Raw genomic sequence first — 27,331 nt, 5'->3', positions numbered from 1 at the left:
GTAAAATCAAAATAAGCAGTCGTGAGATAACTAGAGTGAAAAAGATTTATTCCCTGCCGCAAGCAAGAGTAGCATTTGAGTTATTTTGCAAATAATATCCTATTCAAACAAAGTATAAGGATTTTATCCAGTGATCCTACACTTATATGTGAGACGGACCACTTCTAATTATGATCAGTTAAAAAAAAATACATCTTGAGCATGCTCAATTAAGAAGTAGAACTATTATAATTTAATTATCTCAAAATAAAAGAAACAAAGAAAAGAGGAGAGAGAAAGAAAGAGAGAGAGAGAGAGAGAGAGAGAGAGAGAGAGAGAGAGAGAGAGAGAAAAGGAAGAAAGAAAAAAAGGAAGAGAAACATGACCTAAGCAATCTCCGTTTGGGGTCATGGTACAGATGTTTAAGAGATTAACATGACAGCTATGAGTGTGTGGGTGGGCATGTTCAGATTATACAGTAAGGCATTAGCTAAAAATATAGGAAAGAAAATTTTGACATTAAGATAGGAGTTTGCCCCTAAAGGTTCCTGCCTGTTTCAGTGGCTAACAAAATCTTTGTTTCTAAATCTGAGTTCTGCCTTTTGCCATATTTTTGATATACATCTTGACCTTTAAGATTTAGTTTTTTCATCTATACTGCCAGAATTTTATTTACTTGAAGAGTTTATTTAATGAAATTTCAATGACTCAGTAAAATAGTTTAAGTCAAGGGACAATGTGAAATCATCATTCTATAATATTGATTATCATAATTGCCATAGAATGTGGGTATGTATGGAGTATCAAAGACTCAATTATAAAATCAATATTGTATATTTCCATCTACTCTGTGCCAGTATGAATTTTATTATTTTATAAAACTCAAACCCAAGATAACTCAAAAGTGAAAAATTAAAACACTACAAAACTTCAAGGCTGTTTGGATGCTCACCTTACTAGACCTGGAAGGAGGTGGGAGGTCCTTGGACTCCCCACAGGGCAGGGTACCTGGTCTGCTCTTTGGGCTGATGAGAGAGGGGGAGTTCATTGGGGGAGGGGGAGGGATATGGGAGGCGGTGGCAGGGAAGAAACAGAAATCTTTAATAAATAAATAAATTTAAAAAAAGAAAGAAAATAAATATAAGTATATTCAGGAGAATAAACTATGCTCATAGTGAACAAGAAGACAACAGTTACCAATAAAGAAATCTACTCAAATAAAGAACTAAATAGAAACCCTCCATCTAAAAACACATGATAAAATGATATGTAATTTTCTGGAATTGGCTCATCAGAAAAGAGGACATTATATAAGAAAACAGACAATGTGCATGAGAATTAACAAACAGAACTTTCTCAATCTAAAAGAAAAAGGCAAACACGTCTGAAAATAAAACAAAATATGCCTCAGGAAGCCAGGGAAAATATCAAAATCTGTAGCATATACATATGTATGTATAATCTAACCAGAGAAACAGGAGAAATTCAATAGGGAAAAATCATGCATTAAAAAATGAATGGTGAAAACTCCAAAAATTTGATGGAAAATATAGATTTCAGACTCAAATTTTTCAATGAGGCCATAGTAGGAAAAACCATAAAGAAAATCCACATCAGAATCAAATTTAATGATAAAGAAAAAGTTCTGGAAGCAATAATATTTTAAAAGCTATGTTGTATAAGAAAAAAAAAAAAAAAACAGGTAATGGTGTGGAAGATGATACCAAGCACTCAGCTGGACAAAGATTCCAAAGTATGTGCCCCAGGCCAGCCTGGTACTAACTAATACAGCTACAGATTTTCACAGCCCACCCCCAGTAATTATTGTGTTCTATCTTCTAAGTTGTTTTAACATTCATTGAGTATTACTCTTTGTGTGGAGTTGCTTATGTTAATTTTTAATCCCTCTGCTCATTGATACACTGAAATCCCTCATTGTTTTAAAAAGATATAAACAAATAATATCAACTATGCAATTGTTCAACTAGAGAACTGAATCCTCCTTAATTCTTCTATTTCCTTTACACACTCCACATTAGCAAGTATTATCTGCTGCAGCTTGATCATATAATCCAGACCAAATATTATTTCTGTGTCCCATCACTAGCTCCAGATCCAGCCTGAGTCAGCAAGACTGCTCTTACATGCTATGAATTACTTCTTATGTCTTCTAGTTGGTGGTCTTCTAGAATATTCAGTCACCTTGATATAGTTCTACCAGAAAGAAAATAAAGGTACCCTCAGTAACTTAACCTTAGTAACTCTCCTCACTACCAGTACTACCATCCCAAGGATGGTACCACCCGCCATGAGCTGCACCCACCCATGTTGATTATTAATTGAGCAAATTCCTTACAGCTGGATCTCATGGAGGCATTTCCTCAACTGAGGGCCCTTCCTCTCTGATGATTCTAGCTCATGTCAAGTTGAAACACAAAATCAGCCAGTATAATCAGTAATGTATTATCCATCTAAATTATCAAATCCATTTCTTTTGATATATTTATTAATTTTACTCAGGACATTTTTGCATACATGCTGTCTGATCTATAAGTAACTATTGAGTGGAAACATGCCTGAACGAAAGGAAAAGGTGTCAGAAAGTATGTGCTATCAATAATGTACATTCTAATAGTTCAAAAAGTTTTTGTTCCAATGTATGATGAGAATTATTATAACATTTATATTTAAAATGTCTAGAAATGCTCTCTTTAGTGACTTCTGACATCTAGCTATTTCCTGATGTGGTCAATTGAGAGTGGTTTTGACAGGACTAAACTTGAGCTGTGATTTTGTTCATATCAGACTGGTTTGAACAAGAGTGGCCCCATAGGCTCAAGAGTTTGACTACTTGGTCCAGTTGTGGAATTGTTTGAGAAGGATTAGGAGGTATGGTCTTGATGGAGGATGCATCCTCTTTCTCCCCTTCATGCTTGCTGATCAGATACAAGCTGCCAGCTACTTCCCCAGCAGCATGCTTATCATGCCTGCCTACCTGTGCATGTTCCCTACCTTGATAACCATGGACTCTAACCCTTTGGAACCATAAGCACACAATTGACTGCTTTCTTTTGTAAGCTACCATAGCCATGGTATTTCCTCTTAACATTAGAAAAGTAACTAAGGAATAAACTGTAACAAAAATTCTCAAAAATTTCAGGAACTAACAGCACAAAGACAAGAAACCACAATCATATTGCTATGATTCTTCCTGAAATGCATATTCTCAAAAATGTTGCATTTATTATACTTCCCCTCTTCCTGTTTGCTGTTCCTATTTCTTGGTGGTGCTTATCTAGAAATTAGTGCTAGCTATTCTTGTAGTCTCATTGGCAACAGTAATGTGATTTGCATCATTAGCAAATCATAATTGTGATATTATTTACTTGTTCATCCAGTTATTCTTTATCAAATGCCGTTTCTTCACTAGACACTATGCCGAGTCACAACACAACAATGTTAATACAAAAAGGCATAGATTATTATTTCTAACATATATTATTTAATCACAAAGGCAATAAAGCAGAGAATTGTTAATTTTACGTTAGCTAATGGGGCACACATCAGTGGGGATCCAATCTACCGTATGCACTCAAGGAAGGCATTTCTGATAGTATAATATACAAAACGAGGTCTGAAAAATGGGTGAAATTGAGCAAAGAACAGTCATGGGTGGTGCCATGAAGAAAACATTGGTAAATTATAGACAGTGGGAAGAGTATTTTAGCAAAATCAGAAGCAAGGTCTATGAAATCCAAAAGTTAGAGGAGCCAGAAACAGAAGTTTGTAGAATGAACTGAGAGCCACTGAGTCAGTTAATTGTTGCTAACTAGTGCTTTCTGTTAACTCAGCATGTTGAGTAATTTTATTCAGAAAGAAGGCATAGTCTAAGCTTTCAAAGGATTTTTCTGTGCATTAATTTATTCACATGTAATTGAGGTAGTCTGGTCTTATAGCGTTTGAATGCTATGAGACATAATTTAGGAGTCTTGGCAGAGTTGTTCATCAATTTGAGCAAATCACTATTTTAGTATTTGTGACACCCAAGGACCATGGACTTCGGTCACAAAATTCATTATCTGAGATTCAGAAGAATGTATGTGGGAAGCTGAGACTTTTGAAGAGAGGGAAATGTGGCATTCTTTTCTGTGTCCCTTGAGCAATAGCGATAATGAAACAGTGAGGCTATCAGAACACCAGCTTCTGCATGTTATCCAGCCCTATAATACAATTTATCTTTTAATGTGACATACACATATTTATTCTGATAGAGAAAAAGATGTTATAGTGCCAAGTATTTGTATGAGTGAGAGTGCAAATGCACTAGTAATAATATGAATAATACTTAACCATTCTTCACAGGCCCTCTAAATGTTCTTTGTGGTACAATACCTCATTATCTTCATCACACATGTGGAAGTTCTCTACTCCTATCATTCTTAATAGGAAAACAGAAAATCCAGACACAGCTCTTTTTGTTCTCACTGTTTACAGGGCATTATGAAGCACTAGAATCCACTTTCTAGTGCATTTAATCACATGTAAATCTTCCATGTGCAGCCCCGTTCTATTCAAGTTACGTTGTGTGTTGTGGAGAAGCATAAAGGAATGTAAAGGTGCCCCTAAACAGATAGAATTCTCCTAACTGTGCACAAACACAAAGAAATCCCTGCCTTTGCTCAAGCAATGCTGCTGCTTGCACTTAGAAGCCAATGACTTACGAAAAATTCACATTTAGACACTAACCAGCATGTTATAATTGCAGTAATAAGCCTTTCCACAAGCAATAAAAGATAACCTGAATTTACATTATATTCAGAATTTTAGTCACTAGAATTTACTTTCTCTTGATTGGGCTGGAAATCCTTATTCTTACCTTAGATGTCAAAGCAGATTTTGTCATCTGAAGTTTTCCTGTGAGTGACAGAACTGCATTCCAGTAGGAAGTTGACAGGATATAAAGAAATACTCATTAAGAAAGTTTTACTCACATACTTCTTGCATGTGCTTTCATGGCCACACACTGTGGGCTTCCAAAGTAGGAACAAAGATGTCTTGATTGCTTTATCTTTCTTTGCCATCATTTGTTCCTTCCTCTGAGGAAGCAGAAGACAGCAGGAGCAGGAGAGTTTATATGTGTAGTTGGAGGCTGTACATTCATAGGCCTTGGCTGTCTGGAGACTGGGAACTACTACTTTGCCATTTCTCATGGTTCCTTCCCTGCTCATGCAAGTTCTCATGTATCATTAACACTCGTGTGACCTCTACATTCTTTTATTTCCTAGGGGGAAAAGGACTCACCTGCCCAAGTATTTGGATGCAAACACTGTCTTCAGAATTTGTGCTCTATGCCAGTGCAACTGCATTCAAAATTAATAAATGATAAAATATTGATGACTAGGAAGATAATGCATTTGGAAAGATACATTTAATACTATTAAATAAACAGTTGATTAAATAATATGATTGCTATTAGAAAATATTTAGAACACAACTAAAGTGAAAAAGAATGATACAGCAAATTTCATAGTTTACAAAGAATGAGAAATACAGAGGACACAATGCATGATCTTAGTTGTGTACTTCACATAAAAAGAAAGTATAAAATTTTTTCACTTTATTTATATGATGGATTACATTGATAGATTTGCATATGTTGAACCAGCCCTGCATCTCTGGGATGAAGCCTACTTGATCATAATGGGTAATTTTTCTAATGTGTTCTTGGATTCGGTTTGTCAGTATTTTATTGTGAATTTTTGCATCAATGTTCATGAGTGAGATTGGGCTGTAATTCTCTTTCTTGGTTGAGTCTTTGTGCGGCTTTGGTATCAGGGTAACTGTAGCTTCATAAAAGGAGTTTGGCAATGACTCTTCTGTTTCTATTTTGTGAAATACATTAAAGAGTATAGGTTTTTGCTCTACTTGGACGTTCTGGTAGAATTCTGCATTGAAACCATCTGGTCATGCGCTTTTTTTTGGTAGGGAGGTTTTTGATAACAGCTTCTAATTCTTCACGACTTACAGGTCTATTTAAATTGTTCACCTGGTCTTGATTTAAGATATGGTACTTATCTAAAAAAAAACTGTCAATTTCTTTTACATTTTCCAATTTTGTGGCATACAGGCTTTTGTAGTAAGATCTAATGATTCTCTGAATTTCCTCTGTGTCTGTGGTTATGTCCCCCTTTTCATTTCTGATCTTAATAATTCGCATGTTCTCTCTCTGCCGTTTAATTAGTTTGGACAGAGGTTTGTCAATCTTGTTGATTTTCTCCAAGAACCAGCTTTCTGTTTCATTGATTCTTTGGATTGTTTTCTGTGTTTCTATTTTGTTGATTTCAGCCCCAGTTAGATTATTTCCAGTCTTCTACTCCTCCTGGGTGAGTCTGCTTCTTCTTCTTCTTTTTTTTTTTTCTGGAGCTTTCAGGTGTGCTGTTAAGTCTCTAATGTGTGTTTTCTCCGTTTTCTTTAAGTGGGCACTTGGTGCTATGAACTTTCCTCTTAGCACTGCTTTCATAGTGTCCCATAGGTTTGAGTATGTTGTCTCTTTATTTTCATTGAATTCAAGGAAGACTTTAATTTCTTTATTTCTTCCTTGACCCAGGGGTGGTTCAGTAGTTGACTGTTCAGTTTCCATGAGTTTGTAGGCTCTCTGAGGGTAGAATTGTTGTTGAATTCTCACTTTATTCCATGGTGATCCTATAGTACACAGGTGGTTACTACAATTTCTTTGTATCTATGGATCCCTGGGAACTAGATTTCTGGTTATTATGAATCACCATGAGAGTAGTCCAGGGAGCTGAATCTGATCTTTTGCAAGAATAGCAACTCACCTTAATCACTGAGCCATCTCTCCAGCCATTTGATATTACAATTTCATAGAAATTAGTAAGTGATGTTCATACAAGTATAGAATGGGTTGGCAATCTTAAACATTGACCTCCGCACACAGACCGGAGCTTACGTTACAGCTGAATTATATAATAAGACCAACCCACAAGTGAACAGTGGCTTTGACAATTTCTAAATCTTAACCTAGGAAAGAGATGTTCAAGAGAAGAGTGAGACCAAATAAAATGAGAGCCAATAAGCAGTTAATACCTTTATCAGATAATATAAATCCCTAGCTTTCTGGAGATGAGAACTGTAGCTAGAGATGGCGTGGGTCAAAGGAATTCTTATAAACTATGCAGAAACTCAGATTTAACTTTTGTACTAATGAAAATTAACCAGTGTGGGAGATAAGGAGAATGTGTCATTGCTAATAGAGGAGTGTATTTGGGAATGGGGAAAATACTTCTTTGTTAAACGAGGAAGAGGAACAGTATGAAAGCAAATAGAGTTGATATCAGAAAGACAAGGGTTTATTATCTGGTTTCAATGGACCCCTACTAATTGGGTGACAGTAAATAAAATTAATTAATGAATTAAGATTAAAAACCTCTACATTATGAGCTCCAGTCCTTCAAGCTAAATTAGAAAAAAAAGCTACTGAACTTAAAATATTTTAGAAAAATTAAAAATTTAGATTTGAGAACCACAAGTGTTACTCTACTTATGTCTCAATCTTCTCCTCTCTAAATCTCTATCACTCATGAGTAGGGAAAATTGCTAGTACTATTTCATAGTTTATGGGATGTATGGGTAATTAGTATTTAGAATTATAGCAGACACAGCCATTTTATATTTTAAATAACATTTACGATGTACAGTTACATCACATAATAAATAAAAATAGTGAAGTAATATTTTGTAATTCCATAAATAAAACAGAACACCATAAAAACAGTATTTCATAAGTTGTTTATCTCTATAGTATTATATAAATTTTCTGTACACATCGAAAAGAAAGGCCTGTCATAATATTTTGAAGTTAACTCTTTTTCTAAATTATGTCATTTATGCCCACATAGTTTCATCTGTGATTTAACTGCAGTTAAAACAAAATATATTTAAAGTGCACAAAATCATACCAATTATGCAGCAGTGCTATGTGAGAAGAACTATGTTAAATCTCTCAGAGTTAATCTAGATTAGATGTTGGCTCAACTGCTTACTAGATCTGTGACAGAGCAAATGTTAATATCTCTGTGACTCCATTGCCTCCAGATTGTGGAAGAACAGTAACAATAGCTGAGAATTAAATTTGTTACTACTATATATTGTAATTGTGTACTCATACTTAGACTATTCCTGGAATGTTGCAATTCATTTAATAACTAAAGAGATAAAACCAACTCACAAAATAACAAAAACAGAATTTAAGTCTCCGTTTGCCAGTTCTAGTGAAGTGATTTCTGCAAGTGAAAAGAAACCATTTCCTTGTACTTTTGTGTACTTGACTCTACAAAGACATGGAGGCACTTATGAGGAAGTATCTAACATACAGGAAGGACAATTGACATCTGACTCTACCATACTGGTCCCTGATGGCATGCTTACTGATGCCTGTTTACCACACACATTCTTTTATGGCTTCTGCACTATGTATCATAGAAAATGATGTTAACACACTTGTTAGAAAGGTTTTATGAACCCTACACTTCATTCGTTATCTGCGTAGAGACAAACACTCATAAAGTATCCTGTCAACCGTATTTTCACCCTCTTCTCTTAAACCAAGATAGCTCAATTGCTTAACCTCCAGCTTTTATGCAGAGGAAAAGAAAAAATGATAAAACTAAGTTCTTGGAAACAAAACTCTCTGGAGTTCAAGTGCTTGGAAATGCAACACTGTTGGTCTTTTAATTTTCAGCTTCTCTGGAAACAAGTACAGCTGGAGGGCTCTCCAGTCCCTCAGTCCTTCTGCTTTCAGGGTTTCATTTGCCATTTCAAAGATCTTAAAAAAACAAAGAATTCTAGGTTTTATGTGTATTTCAGCCAACAAAAGAGTGTTTCCTGTCTGATATAAAACAGAGACCTGCTCGGTCATGGGGGCAGTATTTCTCCCTATCATTAAAGCATATAAACAGATGCCAGGTAACTGTTCCAAAGAACTTAGGAATCCCAGTGGCCATCACTTATTTTTCTCCCTGCTTGCCTCTATTCATTTCCTGTGCTCCCTCCAGAGGTGTCTGATGAAGTGTTCATATTCATATTCTGACTTGCCTCTGGACCCCTGCACCAGATTTTTCCCCTAGCAATGAGAAAAGGTCAGAGGGACCATCTTGAACGCTTGTTGATGTGAAAGACACACTAAGTTTTAAGCTGAAGATACATGGCATTAGATACTCTGTGTTTATATCAAGCCTTCTACTTATAAGTTGAAAGTAACAAGAGATGGAATATCATAGTCTCAGATTCTTTCATTAATAAAAAATGGCCACAGTAAGAAATAGTGAAAAATCTTTCTTGAGAAGCAAGTCAGTATAGTATACTATAGAGATATCACTATCCTTTAACACAGATCTCTCCAACTCTTTTTAAAAACTTTAATCCAATATTTTATTAGTTCTTTGAAGTTTTTATACATGTATACCATGTACTTTGGTAATATTCAATCCCCATCTGTCCTCCTAATCTCCCAAGAGCCACTCTTCACTCCCCAATCCCTTCCAACTTCTCCCTTAGACCATATAGAAAAATTTGTGTTGACGGTAAATGGAAAGGTAGATTGAGGGTATGCTTGAAGAGGAGGTAGGGGGAGGGATAATTAAAACTGAAATATCTGAGAACGGCAAATGAAAATACACTATTTTACTATACACACACACACACACACACACACACACACACACCATATGAGATATGAGACGAGATTAATAGGAGTTACACCACATGGGAGACAATACTCCTCCCAGAAGCCGGATTGCCAATAAATCCTCCCAGGGCCTAGCATGAGATACTTCCTCTCAAGTTGTTGGTCAGACTATTGCTCTTGGTTGAACAGCAAAACCTAATTGTAAGACCTCATCACTGAAAGTATCACACATTTTTATCACAGGACGTGAGTTGGTATTGACCAACAAGTACTCCCGCCCACCTTGTTAGCTGGCTTTTGTAGTACTTGAGGTGCTGAGCAGATTGCCAACGTAGATAAAACTCAACAGTGTTACCCACCCATCAACCTTGTGAACTACAATAAGGATCAGTATGGCAATAAATTCCAGAAGGGCTGTTTTAGTTAGGGTTTCTATCGCGGCAAAACACCATGATCAAAAGGCAAGTAGGAGAGGAAAGAGATTATTTGTCTTACACTTCCACGTTGCTGTTCATCACTGAAGGAAAATAGGACAAGAACTCGAAAGAGGCAGGGTCCTGGAGGCAGGAGCTGATGGAGAGGCCATGGAGAGGCGTTGCATGCTGCCCTGCTTTACATTACTTGCTCAGTTAGCTTTCTTAAAGAACTCAGGATGATCAGTGTTACCTTGAAGTATTACCCATTGACTCAATGTTCTATACTTTCTCACTGCTTTAAACCATGTGTCATTTGTATTATGAAATAGCCAAATAATCACCTGAACTGAATCAGCATACTAAATGAGTTGTGAAATAACTGATTTTATATAATAGAACAAACATCCTTAAAAAAAAAAAAAAAAAAGAACTCAGGATGACCAGTTCAGGGATGGCATCACCCACCATGGGCTGGGACCTCCCCCATTGAGAAAACTTCTCACATCCGGATCTCATGGAGGCATTGCTTCAACGGAGGCTCCTTCTTCTTAGATGTTTCTAGCTTATGCCAAGTTGACGCACAAAACCAGCCAGTACAAGTACATATAGAGGCATGAATGTTATGGTAGTAACAGACTGTTTTCTAACTAAACTTAAAGAAAACACATCCCTGATACTGAAGATCTTGCTGAAAACTCATAGTTGGCATCCTCATAGGCTCTGGGTGTAAACATACTTCTACTGGTTTTGATAAATTGACCCAGTATCAAACTGTTCTCTAAATTCTTATCTCCTGCGATTAACACAGTTAGACCTCATCAGAGGCAATTTTATGGGGTCAGAAGAGTAAACACAAAAATTCACAGCTGCCTCAAACACAGAGAATAAGCATCCATGGAGTTCTCAACCTCAAATGGAACATCTGCCTCATACTGTCTACTCCCAAGGCTCAGAGTCACTGTGAAAAGGGGAGCATGACAAATGTAAGAGCAGAGGTCAGGGTTGATCAGAGTGAAAAAGTCTCTTCCTGACATGATAAGATGGCTGTTCTTATAAACTCACACAATGACAGATGCCTGCACAAGACTTGAATGAGTTCAATCAAGTCAGCATTTAAGTTTGTAGAGTGGAGAGAGGTTCAGGGGTTCCCTCTCCAAGCTAGAGGTCTGTCAACCATTGACAGTTTGGCAGGAGAGAGAATCCATTTTCTGTAAGTTCCTGGTAGGTTAGCAATGTTCCAGCGAGGGTCTGCTATCCTTCTTAGTTTGAATTGTAAAAAGCAGAAAACAGAGATTCATTCAATGTCGTCATATTATTAAAAAGAATAAAGATACTCTTTAGCCACATGTCTCAAGTCCATCTACTGGGACCTGACATGAGGCTAGCTTTTCAATAGAAAGAAAGAAACATACATAACTAAGCTCTCTAGTCACGGAGTAGTACCCTGCCCAACACTGTCTCAGTTTTTAGTTTGTTCTGCAAAAATTATCTGAAACATTGTAAATCTTTCTCCAGGAGATAAGTTTCTGCTCTACATGCCCCAACACTTAGCCGTATCTTATCCAGCCAAAGATACCTGAGGAAATTCTAATTTCTTGAGTTCTAATCTTTCAATAGGCTGATAGCCAAAAGGGGAAACACAAATGTCTCTGTATACTCTACCAGAGAGTCAGATATCTCACCTCCTCTCTTAATATAGATGCCTAAATATAGGATTTCAAAAACCTTTCTGAAAGTAAAACAAAGTGATATCTAGCTCATAGGGTTGTCATGAGAGTTGAGTGAGTTCATTCATAGGACACAAAATAAACACACATACTCTCTCTGTGTCTTTCAACTCTTGAAACTGAAGGGAATATATGGGAAAACTTAACTTCTTAGATTCAACTTCTCTGATGGAGGAAGGACATTGGTTAATTATAAGAAAGAAACTGCCTTGGGCCATTTTATTGGTTAGAACATAGGTGGGTGGAGTAAACAGAAGAGAATGCTGGGAGAAAGAAGCTGAATCAGAGAGTCGCCATGGTTCTCCCACTCCAGACAGACGCAGGTTAAGATCCTCCCTGGTAAGCCACCTCATGGGCTACACAGAATATTAGAAATGGGTTAGAACAATATGTAAAAGCTAACCAATAAGAGGCTGGAACTAGCCGGGCCAGGCAGTGTTTAAAAGAATACAGTTTCCGTGTAATTATTTCGGGCATAAGCTAGCCATGCCGGCGGCCGGGTGCCGGGGACACAGCCCCACTGCTTCTATTTCAACAGAGTGGCGCCCAACGTGGGGTGCCAGATGAAGGCGTAAGTCACGAACAATGCCATACAAGTTTGGAGTTATGATTAATAGGGTGTTATTTATTTAAAGGGGAAAAAAGTTACAGATCACCATCCCAGACAATAGCCATCTGCACAACCAGGAAGGGAGTCTAGTCTCCGGCGGAGCAGGAAGTGAAGAGAGCGATCGGAGGAAGTAGCCGTTTTTTTAAAGGGAGAGAAACCACGCCCCAATGGGCTGGTATCTCAGCAGCTATTGGTTGGAGGGGCGGAAGGACCTCCCGCAACACTTCTCAAACCTAAAGCTAAATATTTTCAGCAGAGTGCCCTACAAAGTGAATAAATGCAGCCTTGGCTTTGCCATCACTAACTCACTTGTGGAAAATATAAGCCAAAAGAGAGTCACACCATAGCAATAAGGCCGGTTAAGGAAAAACTAGCACCTTTTTTTCCAAAGGGTGAAATTTTTTCTTTATCCTGGGTGGAGATCTACCTTTCTAGGTTCCTATAATATAAAGGACTTGATCAAGCTGGGACAGTCAATCATCTACCTGAGCAAGAGGCATCCCACAGGAAGGCAAGATAACCTCTAAGGAATCAAGCTCCATCTAAACCAAGCTGGAAGAGGGACAGAATAATTATCCCTGTAATGGGATAATGTTATTTTTCTTCCCAGAATCCTCACCCTCTACTGCACTTCTGGCAAGCTGCCATGAACAAGGTTTGACTTGGTCTCTCCAACTTTCTGAGTCCTGAACACTCAGTTTGAGTTGACTCAAAACACAAAATCATTTCTTTTTTCTCATTTTTTGGACTATGTTTCTGATGCTGGCAAGAGCCAGCTTATGCTTTCCCTGGTACTTTGGTTCCTTACTCTTTCTCAAAGCTCCCTCCCTGACACATGGATGCATACCCATCACATGACTAACCTCCGTGATAACATCACTCAAATGGCTTGACTTTTTCCTTTCTCTCCCCAATTATCCTTCTCCCGCCAGTGGCTGAGATTTAAAACTTGCCTGCCCTAGGGTTTTTCTTTAAAACACTAAAGAAATTGTCTTCCTGAATAAACTTTGACTTTGCTTAGATTTTTAACTTTGTAATGCTCATAAAATTCTACTTTCATTTTGCTTAACTTTTGACTTTTCTTGGATTTCAAACTTTGCCTTTTAATTCTTTAACCATTTTTTTAAAGCCCCAAACCATCTCTGTACCTTAGAATGGTATCAAGATCATCCAATGGGCTGCTTGATGAGGGAGAAGTAGCTTGTAAGAAGAGTCTTTGTCAAAATTAAAGATAATTGGGTATCTATCAACTATACAGCAAGGAGAACAACTCTCCTGTTGTTCACACTTTATCTCAGGAGAATTGCAAGAAAGCCATGAGTAATTTAGTTGAGAAAGGTTGATGAAGAGGGCTTACGTAACTAAGCAACATCCAGAGAAAAACATTGTCAGTATAGGAAGGCTCAATAGGAAACCTTCAAACTAAAGGCAACAACATCACAGAATGGCTTATTCTATACATGACCCATATTTTCTGGTCTCAAAACGCCCAGAGTCACTTTGTAAGTTGATAGCCAAGTTGGCAAAATCACCTGGGAAATTTTGTTCTTTTCATCCACAAACTCCAGCCCCTTACTTCAGGGTAAGGAAAAAGAGAAAAGGAAATAAACAAACAAAAAATTCAACTATAAGCCTGGCGGTGGTGGCGCACGCCTTTAATCCCAGCACTCGGGAGGCAGAGGCAGGCGGATCTCAGTGAGTTCGAGACCAGCCTGGTCTATAAGAGCTAGTTCCAGGACAGGCTCCAAAACCACAGAGAAACCCTGTCTTGAAAAACAACAACAACAAAAAAAATCAACTATATTTCTTTCCAAATAGCCCAATGGTTTACTTATGCTTCAAAAGCTAGTATGAACCTATTTATAAAGCAATATGAAAATACTGACTTTCTACAAAATATATAGCTTATTTAAAAGGGTGAGGTAAAACTGTCAATTTATTTTAGTTCTTAAATTTAAATTTAATTTTTGATTTTTTAAATTTTAAATTTAAATTGTGATCTGTAATTACATGTATGCCAGTATCTCAGTCAGGGACATAAGCTTTGGAGTTATATGCACTGGAAGTGGGTGCTGGAAATGAAGTTCCAGGACAGCCAGTTAAGACTGTTACACAGAGAAACCGTATATAATAAAATATATATGGTTTCATTCATTATTATTCCCTAAATATAGAAATAAATCATTGTGTCATAACTTAATTCTAAAAATATTTCAGAAAAAAAGATATAAAACATTGAGTCCCATCATACCTTTGCAACAAAAATTCTAATAGAAATGGCGGCAACCCTATCTGGCAGTCCAAAATCATCTTCCATATCCCAAAGGAAGTTCATTTTTAAAATGCTAGTCAGTAGCATAATAATAAAATATTCAAGTTAAATTTTTTGCACATATCTCTGCAGATGGCTACAATCCCAGCACTATGTGAAGTCAGCTAGGAGGAGCACAAGTTCAAGACCACCCTGAGATACAAAGCAAGATGTTGTCTCAAAATACTAAATAAAATAAACAAATCATTTATATTTGGTTCATTGAGAAAACGTTTTCCTTCACAATAGGTCAAGTTAAATATCTCAAAGGAATTTTCTGAGACAATTGAGTCTAAATGAAGACAAATATAAATGTAAAGAAACACAGTGAAATGTTGTGTACTGGACACGACTCATTCACACAATAGTTGTGATTACCTGAAAGAGTCATTAAATTTCCCAGCATGGATCAGCAAGGGATTACCAAGTCCCACCCAAGAAAAGGAGTTCTTATCAGTGACTTCAGGGAGAAGAGAATCATTTCCTTTGACCATATGGACTCTAGGAGACTGGTTGTTCTTGCCCAAGTGGAAGGCCACACACCTCTGTGCAAACTCAGTAGGTTTTAGTGCTTTTTAAAATTTTTAAAAAGAAGACATCAAGAGAGAGGGAGATATATTAACAGGATAAGGGAAATTGCACATGGGGGAGTAGGGGTGGATATGATTAAGATGCATTATGGTTATTTATATATATGAAATTTTCAAAGATTAAACAAAACATTGTTTTAAGAAGTTGGCCGGGAAGTGATAGCGAGCACTTGGGAGGCAGGGAAAGACGAATCTTTGTGAGTCTGAGTTTAGCCTGGTCTACAAGAGCTAGTTCCAGTATAGGTAGGACTGTTACAAAGAAAAAACCCTGTCTCTAGAAAAAAAAAAAAAAAAAGTAAAGTTCATGACCAAGATAAAGTATCTTTTGCAAGGATAGAGAAAAAGTACTTGATGAGGGAAAATTTCTTGGGAGTAGCAGAAAGCACACTGATACTTTAATATAGCTGACCATGGCATAAAATGTAATTAGAATAACTTCATTTTACACTTTAAAAAGAAAGACCTGTGGAAATAAATTAATTCACCCATGATCAAATAATATCTGGCAAATTCTGGCATCAAACTCACAGCTTTTGAATGTAAATGCCCGAGATTCGCTTATGAGACAAATCTGGACCTGGAATGTTTTCTGAAGTCCAATCTGTCAAAAGTTTGGTCACCGGCCAGTGATGTATAAAGATAGTCAAAACATTAGGAGGACAAAAGTCTCTAGGCCACAGGGAGTCTGTCCTCAGATGGGCTGGGGACACTGGTCCCACCCTCTGCTTTTGTTTCCTAGCCATGAGGGGAACAGCTTTGCCCTGTCTTGTGCCAGCACCAGAATGCAGTGCTTTTACATAGAAAATCGATGTGAGTAGTAGCTGGGCAAAGGTGTCCTAAGAGAGAGCTCAAGCCTACTATGATTTGGGATGGAAAATGAATTCCCTACCCTATGAATATACCACATACCTTAAACACATTCCTAAAATCACCTTTAAAATTTGTAACATGGAAATCACTATGCTACTACCCATTTCACAGACAAACAAACAGAGGCTTAGAAAGATAAATTACATCAAATCACAGCAAGAAATGTATCATAAACTGAAGTATCCAAAACCATGAACAAAAACAAATCTTCTTTATAAGTTCACCGTCTCCAGGATCTGCTACAGTAATGGAAAGTGACAGAGATTCTTACAATCAAGTACCATGTGACAAAATTCATCCCAAACCTTGGTCCTTTGACTCCAAATTTTGGTCTTTTCTCTGAGCTAGATTTCTAAGGCTACTAGCATATGGCATTCTTAGAGAATGTCCACAATACTCTGGAAAAGAACATTAAATAAATCATTGAAAAATAGCAGAGTCTTCTTGAACCATATGAAAAGCAAATATATTTTTTCATTGTCCATTTCCTTATTTCAATCCTCCTGGAACTGAAGACTTACAGACACTGAATTTCTCTTGAAGGAAACATTTTGCTTCTTTCAGCTCATGAGTACCCATCTTTCTTTTGCTTTGGGGATCAAGGAAAAACCTATTAAGATTTTTGAGCTTTTTTGAAAGAGAGGGTATTCCAATATAATGAATTTTTTTTTCAGGACTTCAGGCCTGTGGTTTATTAGCTTGGTTTCCATTGTGAGAATGCAAAAGAAATAGTCATCTTTCTTGCTTCAGGATGGGTCAGCTGTATGGAACAAAACAGTCTGCTCCTTCTTTGTTTCTCTGTAGGGTCTTCTATTTCTCTTCATTTTGATGCAAGACATCATTATGCCCAGCTGAGTTCACCAGCAATTATGGGGATAGATGGTGAGGGACTTGCCAGATATGCGAACAACGGAGTGAGAGTTCACACCCAGATTCCAGGCTGAGGATACAACATGGAAAGGCCTGCTGACTGGAGACAGATGCTTTCAAGGGGCACTGTTCCTTTGGAGGACTTCAAAACCAGCCTCATCACCTTCTTGCCTGAATGTGGCCCCTGCCCCAGCTATTAACCAAAGAGTCGCCTCAGGTATTCCTTTCTGACAGAGCTCTAGATTAATGTAGACCTCTGTGTGGTTTCTTTGGGACTTAATGACTGCGGGAACTGGGAAGAACAGAAATCTTAGACAACACTGGTATCAATACTTCTCAATGAATACATGGCACTCTTGGATTTGAGAAAAATCACAAAAGAATTACTAAACTAAGGAATGTTTGATAATGCCCTAATACCTCAATGCTCTGCATCTTTAATGGTATAACAGCTTTGAATATCAGGGGAAACTTCACAATGAATATGAATTCCGAACACTTAAGATAACATGCTGGACAGAAGCTTCTTATTGTTTAGTTCCAAAGGCTTCTGTCCACATTCACCTAGCCACCTTGCTTGAAACTGGGCCAGGTGGAATACATCACAGTGGGAGCAAACATAGCGAAGGAGTCTGCTCTCCTCTGGGCAACCAGGAAGCAAGGGGAGCAAGGAAAGTGACCCTGGTACCCAAATCCCCTTTGAAGGCATACTTCCCAAGGTCTGATCTTCTTTAACTAAGTCTCACCTCCTTAGGTTCCACAGTACTAAGCCCTGGCCAACACATGAGCATTTATAGTAGGTCTCAAAACAATACTACGAAAGTGGAAAATACTGGTAAGAGGACACACGGAATGCAAATACACCTACTGTGGTGTGGATGTACAATGTTCCCCACAGGCTCCTCTTCGGTTTTTTTTGGGGGGTTTTTTGTTTTTATAGTCATTATTATTATTATTATTATTATTATTATTATTATTATTATTATGTCCTTAGTTGGTGGTTCTTTGGGTAAGTTGTAGAAACATCAATAGGTAGAATCTCACTAGACTAAGTGGGTCACCGAGGGGCAGCCTTGAAGTTTTATAACCCAATGTTCTATCCTGTCCAGTCTCTGCTTGCTGACATGGATGCTTCATGAGCAGCCAGATGCATGATTCTGAAACCATGCCTTTCCCACCTGCTGCCATGCTGGCCTGCCATGATGGACTTATCTCTCTGGAAGTATAAGCCAAAATAAACCTTCGTTCTTTAAACCCCTCGTGTGGGGGTGGTTTATCACAGAGACAGAAGGAAACAAGACAACATCTTACACATAAGTAGTGAAATCCCTGTGATATAGACTATAGGTACAAGCTACTAATTGGTATGTACTGACATAACATTTTTTTTGTTTTTTTTTTTTGCTCTATCAACAATTAATCTTGAATATTTTCCAAGGGAAAAATTATTTAAGACAATCTACACTAGCATAGTAAATATGTGCTCAATAATTTGGCTTCTACTTCTACCTCGGTCTTAGGTGACTAACCAGGCTGTGTTTCCTCCCCTATGAGACTGAGAAAGCATTGATTGCCCTACCAATATCAAAGGATTTAAGCAAAAATCTAGATGTGAACTAGATGCATGGGAAGCCGGTATTCTCATTAAGATACTACCAATGAATCAGGTCCATCATAATAAGGACCTGAGCAAGAGCCAGAAAAGGAAAGAGCCTCAGAGTCAAGAGATAGCTTTTAAAATGTTATTTTTAATTATTAAATAACAAAACCTAGAACATCATAAAGAAAACCAAAGCCAGTGTCGTGTGGTTCTATCAATAAACTAATATCATTGTTAAAATGATGTCATACTTGCTAAACAACTCACTTAGAAAAGTTAAAAGCAAGAGGAGAAAGGGAAGAAGTAAAATGGAAAATTTTACAGATGTAAAATATCCAACTTCATTCAGTATTTTCCATTAATTATACCCATCTTACTACTCTTTTCATCTGGGTATGTATTATGAACACGAATCATTTATTGGACATAAAAATCTTTTAGGGACTGGAGTCATGGCTCAGCAGTTAAGAGCACTTGACATTCTTGCAGAGGATTAGGGTTTTGTTCCCAGAGTTCATTTGGTGGCTCACACTCAGGTGTAGCTCTAGTTCCAGGGGACCCCACACTCTGTTTGTAGGCTCTGCACACCATGGCACGTATACATATGTGCAGCCAAAATGCCAATGTATAAACTAAAAATAAAAGAAATCTTGAAGGAACTCACAATCAAAATATCATGAAGGATATAAATCATATACAACTCTGAATATTATTCTACTTCATTATTTATGCAATACCATGTTTTAAGTTGAAATTTGTAGTATTCGTAGAAAGTTCTATAATCGAGTTCCAGTTCTTTCTCTAGGACTTACATGTTTATATTATTGTCTGCTTATGTATTAGGTTCTTTTCTGTAGCTTTGGGGATTTTATGTATTTTAGATTATTGTTTTAGTTGTGTTTTTAAAGTTTTTATATATTTGTAATTTTATTACATTTTGGTTAAGAAACAGATTTGATTATTTATAGTCCTGTCCTAATTATTTTGTTCAATTCTATTTCTATAGACAATACTTTCTAAAGACCCATCTGTATTCAAGCTCTTTACGTTTACTAACATTGGGTGTAGCAGGCTTTAATTGTATTACTCAAGGAATTTATGGTCTTGGTAATTAGACTGTTTTATCAATCCTTATTGATAAATGTATGCTAAGGTTTTGAAAACATATTTGTTGCATTTCCAATTTCTTATTGGAATTCTACCAATTTTAGCCAAGCAAGTTTTGAAGCTAAGTTGTGAGAGCCCTACTGACAAAGACTTAGATTACTCTTGAAATTTCCAAATTATTAATAATTCTATAATAATATTTTAAATTCTCAAGCACACATGCTTACATGTCAGTAAGATAAAATTCAGAGAAGGATAGATGAAAGTATTTATATGTTCTTAAAAATCAGAAACATTTTCACCAAGCAATCTATCCCTCACTTTTAAAAGAAGAACCAGAAGAGCCTTGTGAGAGCTTAGTGTATTCTGAGCACTAATAATGACTCTCTTAGGAGAATAAGAATGCAAATCAAACCTGAAGATGCCTTGAGAAGAGTTTTGCCACCTTCTTTTCCAGTGCCAAGTGTGCATTCTGATGAGATGGCTGGACTTCACTGGAGGATCAGGGAATTGTTCCATTTCATTTTTAGAAAACTTTGATTTAGCCGGGCGATGGTGGCGCACGCCTTTAATCCCAGCACTTGGGAGGCAGAGGCAGGCGGATCTCTGTGAGTTCGAGACCAGCCTGGTCTACAGAGCTAGTTCCAGGACAGGCTCCAAAGCCACAGAGAAACCCTGTCTCGAAAAACCAAAAAAAAAAAAAAAAAGAAAACTTTGATTTGTCATATATATATATATATATATATATATATATATATATATATATAACCTGTTCCTTTGACTTGTATAAAAGGGTGAAAAGCTACATCTCCTATCTCGCAAATCAGAACCTGCTTCTCAAAATGAGAACATCAGAGACAAACTGCCCCTCTTTTGCCAGCCACTGTGAAAAATACATAACAATAAAGAATCTCGGAGCCTTTGAAAAATATCCTCGATAAATTTCTACAAGCTCCAACTTTGATCTTCTTGAGAAATACTACCATGTTCCCTCTGTTTCGCCAGTAAAAGTTGTTACCTGTGAGTTCAAGATGCCATTTGATCTGTTTGAGGCCAAAGGTTAAAATGTAGGCATACAAACTGCACCGAATGACTGTGTTTTTCTTCTATGGACTGGAAGTTGAATTTCTTTTGTTGAAGCAGGAAGCAAAGGTGTAAATATAATGTCACTGGTACCCTAATCCACAGTGTTTGTCTTTGAGGAAAAACAATACCTTCTGGGGGCAAAGCTAGTACAAAGAGGGAAAAGTTAGAACTTTGGAATTTCTCTTCATTTTTATTTTTAAATTTGTACATTTTTTTTGTGGCTTGATCACTTAGTACAGTTTGGACAATGGGCTTACCTTGAAAGTCCGAGTATGATAGAGAACATGCCAAAGTGTGTCTGGATTGTATGAAGACCCCTTGCCTTCCGCATGTTGCTGTGGTAGTTGCATCTCAGAAACCAATTTAGTGTGGCCGTATAATGACAGACACCAGATATCTTGTTGCACTAAGAAGCCAGAGAAGGAACTGCAGTTTCATTGGAAACAAGGAAAAAAGAAAAAAAGATTTAGACCACAAACCCACTATTTGGCAGGTACAACCAAATGCATTAACCCAGGAGTGCTGACACCTAAAACATAATTTAGAAAGAGTTAAACTTGATTTTATGGCTTTGTGGGATGATGTTTGTGTCTTTCTGGGAGAGGTTTTGCTACAAAATATTTGTTTAACTAAGTAAACATGTGTCATATTTGTTTAATTATGTAAAGATATGTTGCTGTTTTACCTTACCTGCCTACGGCACCTGGTTATTCTGATAAAAAGCTAGATGGCCAATCGCGAGGGTGGAGATATAGGTAGAACTTCTGGGCAGGAACAGTAAGCAGGAGGAGAAATTTATACCGGGGCGTGGGAAGAAAAGGAGAGGATGGGAGATGCCAGGGCCCCACCAGTCAGGCACGGAGGACGCAGGAAAGTGGGGCATACAGAATGAAAGAAATGTAAAAAGTCCTGAGGCAAAACATAGATTAATAGAAACAGGTTAAGTTGACCTAGTGTGACAAGCCCAAACTAAGGCCAAGAATTTATAATTAATAATAAGTCTTTATGTTTTTATTTGGGGGCTTGTTGGCGGCCCAAAGAAAATCCCAACTGCAAGGGATAGCTGCGACAACAGGGAGACTGAGAATGGGGGTTCTGTCCTTGCCCATGTTTAGGGGAAGATACAGGTGAACATCAAGAATACCCCGACAGTCAGCAGCTGTGCAACAGGAAATTGGAAGAGGTCTTGGCAGGAGCAGCCACAGTGACTATCGAGAGGACCCAGAAGAACAGACAAAAGTAGTCTGTGGAGTGACACACCCTTGGGAAAACAGCCCACATTCCAGTCATAGATGCAGAAGAATAGCCCAGAAAAGGAATTGCCAGGGATTGCATTGACATGCCCCATGCAAGTTCCTCTTCTAAAGTGCCTTCAGCTAAGCCCAACTACATACCACCTATTTATTTCAACCCTCGGATGCCAGATAGTACTTTATAATCCTACATCTGTTTTTCACGAGGAAAGGCCACCGTGTCTCATACTATTTTACTCAATCACATATGAATGAGAGAGCCACTGGGCTCTGCTTTTCTCCTAGGGTTTACAGTCTGGTATTGCCAAGTGCATGAGCCATGCCTCACCTGCCTGAGACTGAATTTCTCTTTAGTCACCATTAATTCCTTCTTGTTTCTTGGGAATTTATCTTGTGAACAAATTCTCCCAGGAATCTTTGGTTGGCTGATGTTTTCATCCCCTCTCCTGTGCCCAAGTAGGTGCTAAAGGTAAATTTTTTTGCAGTTTGGCTTGACTTCCGTCTTCTAAATCAAACATTGTTCTAGGGAAGACTGTACAAGTGTTTTGTAAGGTAGAATTCTGTGACACTCTTTCAGGAAAAGAAATTATCTCACCAACTCAATGTGCTGAAAGATCAGATTATTTTTATAATCACGCCGATTTATTTTCTGTAACTAATTAGGTTTTGTTCTAACTTCAAGCAAATCGTAGTCATGACCAATAGTACATATTTTGATTGTGTTTCTACATTACACACATTATGTATACGAACAGCTATCCTAGTTCTGTTTAACTTTTAGTAGCTTTTTTCTTTTTATTTATCCTTCTGTCATACAATGCATTCCTACCACAGCCTCTCCACCCTCCACTCCTCCAGTTTCCCCGACTCTCCTCTTCCTACAGAACTGAATGGTTCTAATGAAGAAGAAATTCTACCTGTAGAAAACAGCTCAAATCTGTGTCTGAGAGATGCAATCAGTTTGTCCTGGTACCCTGCTTTGTAGATTTCAGACTTCCTTCCATAGCCACATATAGCAACCATATGAGGAAATGAGAACACATACACAAACACCCACTTGCAAACACACACATTCACAGATGCAAACTCAGCAAGGAATCAATTGATGAGCCAAAGAATATGTTAATTAATAAGCCAATCAAGTAGTGGGTAAATAGTGGAAGTTTCTGTTTAACCTTGACTGATAAAGTTTTCTGTGATCCAAATTAATACTAACACAGAATTACTGCTCTTGAATGATAATTATCTTTACTATAATGACTTTTTAGACTAATGGCTAAACTCCCCTTAATAAAAATACTTGCCATATGATAATTAATATACATTGATTCTAATGGCTATTCTTGGTTGTCTGTAGTGACATTTCATTTGCATTTTAATAAATAAACCTTTCCTGAGATAGAGAGTAAAACAGCTCTACTGGTCAGCCTTACAGACCAGGTAGTGGTAACAGACACCTTTAATCCCAGTAGCCACACTAGTTGCCATAGAAACTGGGCAATGCATGCCTTTAATCCCAGTGGTGCACGCCTTTAATCCCAGCCCTAGAAAGGAATATAAGACAGTGGCAGCTCACAGGCTAAGTCTTATCCTGAGATTCCTGGAAGCAGGATCATCATATTTTGTACTGAGGTTGAGTGAGTGGCTGCTTTGCTTTTCTGGTGTTTCAGGCTGAATTCCAATTTCTAATTATATTAATCATGCTTCAGATGTCAACTTGACTACAATTAGAATGAACTAAAACCCAAGCTATTGGATATATATGAGAGATTTTTTTCTTAATTCAATCATTTGAAATGGAAAGAACCACCTATATCCCTAGCCTTTTGAGCTGCAATGAAACACATTTTATCTGAACCACACCTTCAGATGGCCAATATAAAATACATGTGAGAAGGAATTTCTTACTCTTTTCTGTTTGCTCTCACTCTTGCTGATAAGTTTATTCCTTCAATAGCATTAAAGTTTATTTCTTTAGGATTCTGGCATATCCTGAAGACCAGCTGAAACATCCAGTCTTCTGTAATAAACAATGACTAGATTCTTGGATTTTCTGTTAGGAGACAGCCATTTTTCTAGTAGCTGGAACATAGCTTGTAAGCCACTCTAGTAAATCCTCCTTCTATATAGATAGAAGATAGATAGATAGATAGATAGATAGATAGATAGATAGATAGATAGATAGACAGATAGATAGATACATTCCATCAGTTCTGTTCCTCTAGTGAATACTGATTAATACATTGACCTAATCCCATCAAGTATCAAGAGGAAATACTCTCTAATGGTTAATTCAACAAGACCTAAAATCTGAGAAATCTAATGTGGGGATTCTGTCTCTCATCAACTTTGTAGTCCTGAACAATTTATGATTTTAAGTTTTAGGCTTTTTGTTATTAAAAAAAAGCAATGAGAGTATCTGCCATGCCATGTATAACTAATATGTGACAGAGAGGTTAGTCCATAAAAATTCGTTAGTATATAAAGGACCTGTATTGAGAATTTAATATTTAATTTCATCTTCTTTTTATGATTTGAAATTTAAAACAAGGCTCTATAGCCTTCTCTTGAGAAACACTGAATTACATCCCCAAAAGCAATTAACCTGAATACCTTTGCTTCACTCCTGATGCTGGAATGCTGCTGGGAAGAAAGACTTATTTTGCTTGTGGGTCCTGTTGGCCTTAATCTCTAGGATGAACAGTTGAGAGCTAACAAGGCCCTTCACCCTGCAGAGAACTCCACACATGCATGCAAAGGGAAGTCAGAGAAGTCTCAAATCAGTACCTTCTACTCTTCATAAAAAATCCCAAGTCCATAAAAGAATACACAGTGATTTTACACTTAACCGTTTCCTCTAAAAAGTAGGACAATTGTTCTTCTTTTTTTATCCCTGAAGTAAAAGAAATAAAGGGGGATCATCCATAGCCATGTAATCTGATATACCTTACATGTTCTAATAAGTATTATCTTTCTTGTTCCTTAGCATATTCTTGCCAAGCACAAGGGGTATTTTCAATCCACTTTGAACAGTTGATGCCATAACCTATTTATGTGTAAATACTTTCTCAATTTGTTAAAAAATATTATAGTAGATATATTCAGAATAAAAATTCAAGGGTAATGCCCAATTATAGGATGATAAGATTGATGTCCTTAGAACTTAGGTTTGAAATACATCTCCCCACATAGTCTTAGAACTCCAATTTACAGGGAAGGAATGGTTCCTTGTGACTGAACACCAACAGTGTGCATGACACACGTATTTTTAATTCACTTAACCTCATTAGCCTCAATTTCTTTAACCATGAAACTGCCTATAGTAATATTTACCCCTAATGAGTCATGAAGGTTGCAATTATAATACAACAAAAACTTCATAGAACCCTTCTAAGAGTATATCGGATATTACCTTTCCTTGAACAGACATCACTGTAACATATGAAGAGAAAGGGTTGACCCAAATACTTATTCCCAGTCAAGTTAAACAGATTGATAAATTCAGCCAAATAGCTGATAGATAGAGTAACCTCTTATGACTATGTTGTCAACTACCTTAACTACTAAGTCTTTATTTCAGAAAAATTCCCAGCAGTAATTAGTAAGGGCAAATTTCATTTTTTGCTCAAACAGTCAATATGCTGAATACAGAATCAGCTAAAGTAAATAATCTTTGAAAGTTTGTAAATCATAGCAAAAATCTTCAAACTCCCAAATTTTCATATCTCCTAAAATCAAAAATCTCTTTCTCAAAGAATGGATGCTGCACTGCAGTAAGCATAAAAATGGGTAAAACATATGTTTCCTTTCCCAGCTGAGCCATGGAACCCACATTACCATTTTCTGAAATGACTTTTCCATTTTACACCCAAGCAGAAATCAGAGCTCTAAATGACCCAGTAAGAAATGATTTATAAGACAGATTGAGAGATCTTATTTCCTAGAGACAATAGCATGAGTCATGTCTTTCAACTGATAACACATCCAAAGTTCTTAAAACTTTCTTGGGATGATAAAATAATTTCAAGGACAAGAACATTGAATTGTATTGGTCCTGGTCTCTAAGGAAGTTTGGTATTGTCTCATTTTACACCACTATCTTGAGTTACAGGTGACATACAATATATTGTACACGTTTCATGTGTCCCACATGGATTATGAAATAAGTACACAGAGGATGGCTCAGGCAGTAAAATGTGTGCTATACAAGCATGAGTAAGTAATCTGAGTTTGGATCCTCAGCACCCATGTCAAAGTCAAGTAGGCAGTCCACACACCTGTGACTCTAGTAATAGGAAGGCAACAAGAAGAAAACACATGAGGCTTGCTGATCAACTAGTATTTTCAAACCAGAGAACTCTAGGTTCAGTGAAGAACCCTATTTCAAAAAATAAGGTACAGAACAATTGAAAACATACTATAGATCATGACCTCTACATGTACCCAGACAAATGTGTACATGCTCAATCATGTACACACATATACAGAGAAATAAAAGTACAATAAAAACATGAAACCATCAGCAAAATATATTCATGGATATATTAATCTCCTCCAAAGGTTTTCTCCCACCTTATTTACCTGTAATTTGTGAATGTGTATATATAATACTACCCAACATAAAGTCAATCCCCTCAGGGAATTTCTACATATAAACACTATTTCATAAACTTAGGGTTCTCAGCAGTATAGACTCAGCAGTATAGACTTGACCAGCACCACCACAAGGCCCTAGAAACCACAGTTCTAATTTCTGCTTCTATGAGCTTGACTGCTTTAGAATAATATAAAACAGATCATATTACACTTATTCTTTGTTGTGGAATAATCTTTTGTACACTGTGAAGATGTGTTACTCTGAATTGTTCAATAAAAAGCTGAACAAAGAATAGCTAGGCAAGATTTCCAGGCACAAGGGATGATAGGAAGAAGAGTGAGGTCGCCAGTCAGATGGAGAGGAAGCAGCATGGGTAATATGGAGTAAAGGTAATTGATCCATGTTAAAGAATATAGATTAAAAGATATGGGTTAGTTTAAGTTATAAGAGCTACTTAAAAACAAGCCTAAGCAATTGGGCAACCATTCATAATTAATAATGAGTCTCTGGTCCATGATTTGGGAGCTGGCTGATAAGACATAGTGACTTCTTCTTGTTTTTTTTTTTTTTTTTTGAGAAAATGAAAAAAAAAGTTTCCGCCTCCTCCCAGCC

Source organism: Alexandromys fortis, unplaced genomic scaffold (genome assembly GCF_014885135.2).
Source record: "Alexandromys fortis isolate MF-2015 unplaced genomic scaffold, M_Fortis_MF-2015_v1.1 scaffold_0, whole genome shotgun sequence".
Lineage (NCBI taxonomy): Eukaryota > Metazoa > Chordata > Mammalia > Rodentia > Cricetidae > Alexandromys > Alexandromys fortis.
Note: the sequence above shows the minus strand (reverse complement) of the source record.